The 9942-nt window shown below is 33.2% G+C and overlaps 1 long non-coding RNA gene across 3 annotated transcripts in view; it reads right to left on the reverse strand.

Moving 5' to 3' along the window:
* LOC111381747 overlaps positions 1 to 7208 on the reverse strand; it is a 16657-nt gene extending 9449 nt beyond the window's left edge. Inside the window, exons 1-4 of one of the 3 annotated variants that reach the window (XR_002700392.1) lie at positions 7087 to 7208; positions 6587 to 6649; positions 3061 to 3150; positions 1587 to 2637 (exon numbers count right to left, since the gene is read on the reverse strand). This is a non-coding gene — a long non-coding RNA (uncharacterized LOC111381747). The other 2 variants (XR_002700391.1, XR_002700393.1) reach the window with 2 other exon arrangements.
* Between the last annotated feature and the right edge of the window lie 2734 nt (positions 7209 to 9942).

A 9942-nucleotide genomic window follows, 5' to 3' on the forward strand; every position in this document is an offset into this window, starting at 1 on the left:
ATTTTCTAGGTTGAAAATAAAATCAATCAAACACTTTAATTGACAATTTTCCTAGAAATTATTTTCTTTTCATGTAAATTTCATACTTGCAATCAAACATACCATTAATATCTTTGGTTAAATTATGATAAAGTAAGAAAAAAATAAATAAAGCAACCATCTGAACATAGAAGAAAAATAAATTCCAAAAAGTGTCAAGTCTGAAATTGGAAGATGTTCTTTCCCATAGTAAAGAAGTTTGAGCTTCTTGCGCATTTCCTAGATTCTCATTTATGCTTGTAACCTCTGACTCACAAATAATTGAAATAAAATAATGATATATAACAGAAACATTATTTCATATAAAGTTTTAACCAAAATATTTGAATTAAAGAATTCTATACCTAAAAGACGTGATCAAGGTAAATGCTAAGTACATTCCAAGGAGTAATAATGCAGTCAAATTCACAAGAATTGCTCCCCACCCCCACCCTCCAAAAAAAATCAATCGTTACTAGATAAGAAATCTCTAACGCCTCAATACTCATGTATTCCTTTAACATTTCCACTCTTATTCATAAAATTCTTTCCTTTTCACAATTAAGTAAAAAAAACATTTTAGCTAAAAGCTTCTTTCGTAACCTCAGGGCTTCTTTTGCATGTTGAAGAGCCTATAAAATATGGATGACCGTGTTAAACAAGATTTACTGACTTACAAAAAAAAACAGGTCTCAAAGCAATGGATTTTGTTAGAAGCAATCCCATTTCCAAAAACAAAAATCATTCTTAAAGTTCAGAAATTTTGCATTCTTCTTCAAAAACAATCCCTTTCAGAAAATGTAGAATAAAAGGTCAGCACCTATATTTACACCGGACCAAAGTAGATTAAGTTGTTATAGATGTATATGAAATCAATTTAATCTAAACTTGATGCTAATATTTAATGCAGTCGAAAAGAAAGAGACAAACATAGGTTAAAGTTAGAGTTAATAAGCACTGTTCGTCAAAATTTCGCAAACATATGGATTCGTTGTACAAGTAATAAACATGATGAGAGAGTTATCGGCCCACATAAAATAATGATCAATTCTAATATATTTAGATTCGTGTTGATGATAAAAAAAGATCGAATGAATAGCTAACGAATTTTTATAACTAAAACTTGCGAAAACAATGAAAGTTGGTTTAAAAATCAAATGTGTCAACGTATTAGATTTTTGACGTCACTGATCAATACTTAATTCTAATTCTCAACCAGTAATAACTATGTAAATTTTTTGCCATAGCGACAATCGATAATTTCACTTTTATTTATTATTCTTTTCTAAGATATGATAAACCTATGGTTACCACAAGACGATCCTATTCCTAGTCGGAATTCATATGGCAAACATGCATTGACATTTAAGATTATCACATATGATCATACACGTCACAAATATTATTTCTAATATTTATTGTCCGTGTGTCCCAATAATAGTTCTCTAGCTATCATGAGTTTTTGAACACTACGAATAAGCAATTTATTATCCTAATGGTGCGCAAATATGTAAAGATTTATCCTAGCATCATGTTGAATTAAACAAATAAAAGTGGAAGAAAATCACCGAAAATCGACGGGAAGTGATTCAATTTTCAAGCTCCTTGCACAATTATTGAAGAAAGTTGCACAAAAAACTCAGCCGGCAGCCTTTCTTCGAATCCAATGTGAAATCTCTTATTTCCAACCAGCTTTTCTATGGTTTTTCTTCCTCTCAGTTCCGTGTGTATCAATGTGTATTAATCCCCCAATTGGCTGCCTTTTTGTCTATAGATTAGTCTCCAATTCCTTTAAATTTTCTGCCGCAGTTGTTGTATATATATATAAATCAGCCAAATCAGCCTTTTTCTTTGCCTTCTGTCCCAGCAGCTCTGCCCTTTTTTACTGCCCAATTACAGCAGCTTGTATTTATATATGTTGACCCCCCAAGCGCCTCTTCTTGTATGTATTTATCTCTAATTAATTTCCCCAGTTGAGGCCTTTTTTTTTTTTTTTTTAACTCCAAAAAGGGACCAGTTTTCTCTAGATTATTCTCCCGTTTTGCTTCCTTTAATTTGGCTGGCCACTGTGATTGAATTCCAAAGCAAAGCCCCAAGAATTCTTCCCTTCCTTTCTTCCCACAGCCTGCAATGCCTGACTTTCAACGCCAACTTTTATTTTCCTCCAAGCAGCTGCCTTTTTAATTCCCCAGCAACTCCGTTAGCGGCCTCCCTATGTGTATATATATAATATAGTTTGGCAGCCCTACTGTTACTCAATTTCTTTCTACCAGCAGCCGTCCAAATTCTCGCAGCCGTTTTTGTTGACTCCCCAAAGAAGACTAAATTCTCTTTTAGGTTTTTCTCCCGTTTTCCTTCTTCTCCTGGCTGCCGTTTTCTATCTATCTTTTATAAATCCCAAGGCAGCCCATTTTCTACAATTATTGAGGCCCAAATATTCTTTTTCACTTTCCATTTATTTGATGCCCAATTAGTTACAATTTATCTTTCAAGGCCTTACTTCCTTATAATTAATGCACTTAAGTCTTTTAATTTCTAGCACGTAGAGTTTGATCCCAAAATTGCATTTTTATCCAATAATCGTCCTTTTCTCTCCAATTGCTTCCGACAAGTCCATCACTAAAAATAAAAAGAAAACTGATCTAAGTTAAATATAAATTAATAATTTAATGACTTAAAGTTTAATAATGTGGCCTAAATAAGTGCACAAATTGCATTTATCAAGCACTCCCAAATTGAATTAATCGAAGTTGGAGATACCATTGTCTTGAATATAATTGCACTAATTAATCAACTAAATAAGCGAACGAAAACAACATACTTTGGCATTTAGTTAACATAGTTATTTAGGACCTATTAATTCCACACATTAATATATGGTGGTGATTTTGGATTCAAATCCCAACACCCATAACCTTACAAGACATTTACTTTATGCCCCCTTCTTTTAAGTTATTATGTAGCTCCAATGATCATACTTTTTTATATAGATGAAATTGCATGAACAAATCATTTATGGAAGCAATGTAACTTTGAAATTACCTCGATCAATTTTCCAGTTGAAACCAAACCTTCGGAATTGCTATAGTAAAGTTGGGATGCAAGAAACTTCAACTCATCAACCTTAGGAGCCTTCCAAAAGGAGATATAAAGACATTGATTAGTATAAATATGCCTGCTCTTACAATCTAAAATGAAGAAAATACTTCGTACAATTATTAGAGCTTATGGTGGAACTTATGGTGTATTTCCCAATGATCGAACTGGATAAGCAAGCTTAGGATTGTACTTCTTTAGTGATTCAAAAGAAGGGGAACTCCTTCCCAGTATCCAGCTAAAGCATGCCACATATAAACATATCTGCATCACATATTACCTTTTAGCATTTACACATTTTATGAAACAGAAGATTAAGATCATTTTTAGTACTCTTGGTAACTTAATTCAAACTGTAGTTCTCTTTTATTGTGTGTATAAACTCTTTGAGATTAGAAGATGAACTATCTGCTTCTGAGCCCCTAAACTTGCTATTTTCATTGATATCAATTAGTCTAGTTTCAAATTTATGCAAAAATTAGTGACAGTATATTATTAGTACCATGATTTTTAAGGATTACAGAAGCTTTCAAGATCTTGTAGAGAGGACATACTGAGTTCCTTAAACAAGAGGTTGGCCTTTCTTCTGAAATTTATTTACAGTTTCTTGCCATCCATCATCTCATGATAAGGAATTTAGGAGCAATCCCACCTTCTTTAAAATTGTAAATAAAATCAAAGTTTGAGTGATTCAGTAGATTGGTTGATGAAAACTTTTGATAATACCAAAACAGTGTTGAAATATATTCCCCTATTTAACATTTAGAAATTAAATTCTAAATCAATAAGAATCAAATCGACATAACCAGAGGTAGAATGAGTTTTCATTCAAGATGAAAAACCCAACTTTTCGAGAGAACCCAAAATTATTCCTTCATTTTCAAATTGATTCCCCTACTTCAAAGTTTTACTTCAGTTGAAATAAATATCAGATGGTTTTCGTTTACTTCATGAGAGTGCCTTAAAATTCTCTTCGTAGCTTTAAAACTGGAAGTGGTGGGATTTCTAATAACGTGGTGGTTTTTTTTAGCCTTTTTAGGTAACAGGAAAATTTTAGCTACTTCCGAAAACCATAAAGTGTTGAAATCGACAGAAAGGCTGAATTTTCAAGTCAACTCCAAACCGAGAACCAGTTGTAAGGCTGAAAAGACATTCTTAAGAGGAAAGGCTACATATATTACTTATCTACACGCTAAATATGCTGCCATACAAATACTACAGCACACTTTGAAGGGATGCCTACTTTGTCAAATACTATTCAATAAGCTGGCCATGTAGAAAATGATCAAACCAAAGAGATTAACGTTTTCTATTGAGAGAGGTAACAAAAGGAGCCATGTGACCACAAAGGCAAATTGCTTCAGATATTCACAATCTCGAGTAGTAATAAACTACACAGTTGAAACAACTTCGGAATCATTATATGCATTAGTAACATCTACACCTTTTGTATTCAGCTTTTAATAGTTATTTCACCCAAGTGTACGCATTAAAGACTCCTGTTATAATATATTACCCTATGGTGTGTATGGGGCGTCAAGGAGACAAAAACAGAAGTGCCTCTTTGGCTCTCCATCATTGGTGAAGGGCCAGATGTCAAGACGATCGACATATTTAGATGTTATGCTTAGCATCAAAACATATAGCTATTACACCCAAGTGACAATAATAACTTTTAGAGGGTCATAAAATAGTACAGGAAAAAATTGAAGTACAAAGTCCGTTTGGAAGAATTTATAAACTGTTTATTTATAAATGGGTTGTGGATAATACTTTTGGATCCATTAGAATGTGTGCTTAAAAATGAAGTTTGACATTTTGCACATGATTTATAAATTTTGCATATCAAATATTAGATAATAAATGCCAAACTAATTATTGATAATAGAGATCTTATCATTTGGTCAAGTCAGTCATATTTTCAGTGAAAATCTTTACCTTCCCAAAAGCACCCTCTCTCTCTCTCTCTCTCTCTCTCTCACACACACACACACACACACACATTGTTAATGCTTTACACAGAGATATGTGGTACATAAGTTTACCGATTGCTCAAGGATACATGTTCAATGTTAAAAACTAACAAACCAAATTAATTGCTTGATGACGAACGTTAAAGAAAAACACTCCTTGGACCGTGAAAACGATTTCTCTGATGTCATTATAAAGGTACTGCCATATTACTAACAATCCGCTCATATACGTGCAAAATAGACTTTATCATATCTGGCATTTAGTATCGTTTGATCCACGGGTAGTGCTTACAGGAAAATGGAACTATGAATTAATACTTATGCATTTCCTATAAAGCTAATATCTGCCACAGCTTAAAACCAGTGCTTGCTTTGAAGGATTACAATGACAGCAATTAAAAGTGAAGGACTAAACAACACTCCCCTTAAGCAAAAGCTCTATCGAAGATTAATTATAATGGGAAAAAATAAGTGTATCTTACACATCATAAGAAGGTGTCGGTTAATCCTAGAACAGATTTCCACTGTTGCTTTCAAACAAAATACTGGAGTTGTAAACTTATTGCAGTGAAAATAAAAGAAAAGGAAGAGGCATTGAAATTTTTTTGCATACGGTTGAATTAAAGCATGTGTGGTACGTATTTTTTCAATCACTTCTAGTCAAACCTACTTTTTATCAAATGGGACCAACATATACTCCTCATTTATTTTACCACTCGTTTCTATCTATTTATAATTTGAACAAATTATAATCACCTACCAAACATACGCTAAATGATCATTAAAAAAAAATTGAAGATTAAAAAGAAGTGCAACAGACTACGTGTTTTAGTGCATTGGCTTAAAGAAACATGAGTGCTTCAACTAACAAGATAAAAAGTTTCAATAGGTTTCCAATGTTTTCGTTCCACCAACCACTTCGTTCCAGTACTTCAAAATTAAGATTTGAACTGCACTTTGGAACCTATACAATAAAGGAAATCATACATACTCCTCAAGATGAATTTGATCCTCTTATTTCCATCCTAAACTATTGGTTTTCAGTCTACTGCAGTAAATGGGTTAACAAACATGTGAAGGGGAGATTAATATCGTTGCCAGAGTCTCGTCATAGAGTAATCTAACAACACCTCATATGAGAAAATTTTGAAAATTGCACATTAAAGCAGCTACTTTGAGAGCATTCAGATCATCAAAGCACAAATCATAAGAATATAATTCAAATGCAACTCATGAATGGCCTAAAATGTCACAGATAAGGAATGTAAGATTCATTCTGAAGTAAAATAAACATAAACATCAAGACTCAATATGATAAAAATTATCTAGACATCTCATGAATAGCCTAAAATGTCTCCAGCAACGCCAAAAACACATGATATCAATTAGAAGAGGAGATGAAACATAAATGGAAAAAGGATAATAGAAATCAAGTGATGCAAAAATTAGTCACATACCGATTCTAGGATCATTCAAAGCAGGAAGGCTGTAAACCTTACCAAACTCGCTTCCTCCGGGCTTGGGAAGAGCAGTAAAAATTCCCTTGAAAGGATTTTCAGAAGCTGCTTGAATTGGAAAAATTCATTAAATCATAAACCACAGTAAAGCAATGAAAGATAACTGTGATTACATAGTTATTGGGAGTATCATTTCAATGGGGGAGGGGAGGCTGGGAGAAACTTCAATAATCAAAATGCAACCTGTCACGACTGTCAAAATTGAACCAAACAAATATTAACATCAAATATCAATTGAAAATTCTAATTCTTTCACATAGATGAACTCAACACCATTGAATAAAATTCATTATGTGATAAACAAAATAAAGGAAGACAAACCAAAATATCTATTAAAAAAAGAGACAGGAATGACAGGATTTAGGGCAGAAAGGGGGGAATGTGGCGATCAGCCTCTGATTCCTAATCACCATTAATATGAAAATTGTATCACTTCCCTAGTGAAAATACAAAAATGAAAAAAAGAAGAATAGTATGTAAACCTCCAACACCCTCGCCTCAACTAGTAGCCCAACGTTGCCCGATATTGAAACATTCTCTGTTTAGTAAAACACTTCCTTTGAGTCAATCTTATAGGGTCCAAACATATAGCTCTCAGAGTCCATCTGGGCAACAAAATTTTCCAATTAAAACGTCAATAAAATCTGCAATTACTGTATAACAACAACAGACTTTAAATCATAATCAAGATACAATATTAGTTAATTTTTTTCTGAAAAAACTTGCCTTGGGAGATGTCTGAGTGAAAGAAGAGGAGGCTCAGAGGCAAAACGAAACCGACTGAAGAATCCCCAGCTGCCGACAGGTTTACCAGTGGACCAACGCAAGCTTGCCATAGCTCTGGGTTTATGCCTTCTTCTGTTTGCCTGTGCAAATTCCCAAAGCAGTTGGAGGTTCTTAATTTTTTAAAAGAACGTGAAAATCAAAAATATACTGAAAAAGACCAAAAAGTATGTTAGAATCTACGATGTCTACAGGGATTTGTATGGAGAAATCAAGAAAATGAATATACATACAACATAAATACGAAGGGTTCGCCGGTTGTGTTCCGCCGCCGGTTGCCTTCATTCTTCTTTCGATGACCTGTCTGAGACTTCATCTAATTTTTACCTCAGCTTCATCTCGCCATAGAAAAATCAAAGCTTCGATAAATAGCCAACAAATAAAAAACCCCTGAATTTGATACTCAAAAGAACTAAGAAAAGAACCTTTTTTTTCCTTCAAAACCTAAAAGGCAAATACTTTTGAGATAGAACCCTAAAAAGAGTATTCCGACGAAAAAATTGAATTTGCCCTAAAAGATCTGATTAAAATGCGTATTGTATGCCATATTTAAAAAAATAAGGGCCCAAAACAAAGCCCATTATAAAAAATTAAAAATGCACGAAGTTGCATATAGGAATGTCAATTGGGCCGAGCCGACTCACGGCTCGCCAGCTCGACTCGTGAAAAAGGGGCTCATGGGCGGCTCGGGCTCATGAAATCACGAGCCCGAGCACGAGCCGAGCGGGCCTCGCCCGTAGGCGAGCCTAGCGGGGCTTGGCTCATCGTGTAGATGAGCCGCTCGTGGGCGGCTCATTTGGACGAGCCACGAGCTCAGCTCGAGCTCGTGGCTCGTGACCTTGTTCGGTAGTGACCAAACGATATACATATCTTTTTATATAAACTTAAACGATATATATGTTGTTTTATTTATGATTTAAACTAAAACGATATCGATGTTGTCAAAATTGTATTGAAACGATAATTATATCGTTATGTAGCAGACCACGAAATAATATAACGATGTCCATATTATTTTAGTACAAATTTGACGTGTTTGAAATCATTCAAATTTAAATAATAACTACAACAATATAGATATATAATGATATTAATATCATTACCACTCGAGAACAAATGGTCCCTTAGAAGCGAGCGCAACGATTCCCCATATCACGTGCGCTATGTAAGTTTTTTATATAACGACATTCATGTCATATTATTGTTCTATAATGACTTCAAGCCACTATGAAAATCAATAAAGTGGCATATTTTTATACTGGAACAACATTAATTTCGTTTTGTGTTTCAGGAACGATTTCAATATTTTTATGTAAATTAGTGCAATTTTCGTATTGAAATGACATCAATATCATTTTATGTTTCAGGAACAATTTTAACGTCGTTATATGAATCTATGCATTTTTCATATTGAAACGACATACGCGTCAACTATAACAATATAAAAGTCGTTTGTCTGTAATGTGAAAAAAAATATCACAACATAACAAGACTTTAACGTTGTTCTAATAGCATAAAAGCGAGAATAGCACAATAACTACAAAATCTAGTAAACCATTTTGTGCTTCCAATAAATACAAAATAATAAAATTACAAGTCACTACAATTGCACAACTTTAAGTTTCACTACTAGCTGTTTGACATTTACAAGTAGAGCAAACATGACTAGTTTTCTTACAATTGGAGCCTTAGACATTGTAGGGACAAACGTTGACGTCTCCATTTGGTATAGCATTGTATCAACCTTCAACATCTCTCTAACTTTATACAAGCTTGCACAAGAAATTTTTTTTTCAAACAAGAATGATCGATGTTTTCCCTTTGCCATTCATTGCATTTTTTATTTTCAAGCGCTTTCAACTGACTACTCATATTCAATTAGAAAACAAATTGAATCCATAACATATCCATGATGGCCATAATTACAATTGACATAAGAATTGTAAATTTTTTTATCAAATATCAAACTTCGTACATTATTGATAACGAGATGTATGTCATTATGGTTTGTAGAAAACTATATGTAAGTCGTTCTGGACGGAAAAAAATGAAATATATGTTTCATAGTAGAACAACAAATAGAATAGCCAAACATGTGTTTACTAGCATATTCACTTAAAAAATAAGAGCTAATGAGAAAATGGGAAAGCAATCCATATCAAATCTATAATTCGATGATAAAAAAATAAGAAAATAAAATCATTACTAACAAATGAACACCATAAACACGAATCACAACATGTGATTCAGAAAAATTAAAAAAGAAAGTAGCCAAAATATTGAAATTTAACATTACCTTCTCTTCTTCTTCAAATACCCATCAAGAATACTATAAGTTTTGATTACTTACTTCAACCAAGTGAGTATTTAAGATAATGATAATATTTTTTTTTTGGGGTTTCATGAAGAAGAAGATGATGATAAAAAAGAAGAAGAATAACAGAGAATGGCCGATCCAACTGTGGAAGAAAGGAAGCCAAAATTGAATTAGGGTTAAATGAAAATTGAAAGGGGAATTGGGGCTTTATGTCTTTTACATATAAGGATATTTTAGT

Source organism: Olea europaea, unplaced genomic scaffold (assembly GCF_002742605.1).
Source record: "Olea europaea var. sylvestris unplaced genomic scaffold, O_europaea_v1 scaffold2364, whole genome shotgun sequence".
NCBI lineage: Eukaryota > Viridiplantae > Streptophyta > Magnoliopsida > Lamiales > Oleaceae > Olea > Olea europaea.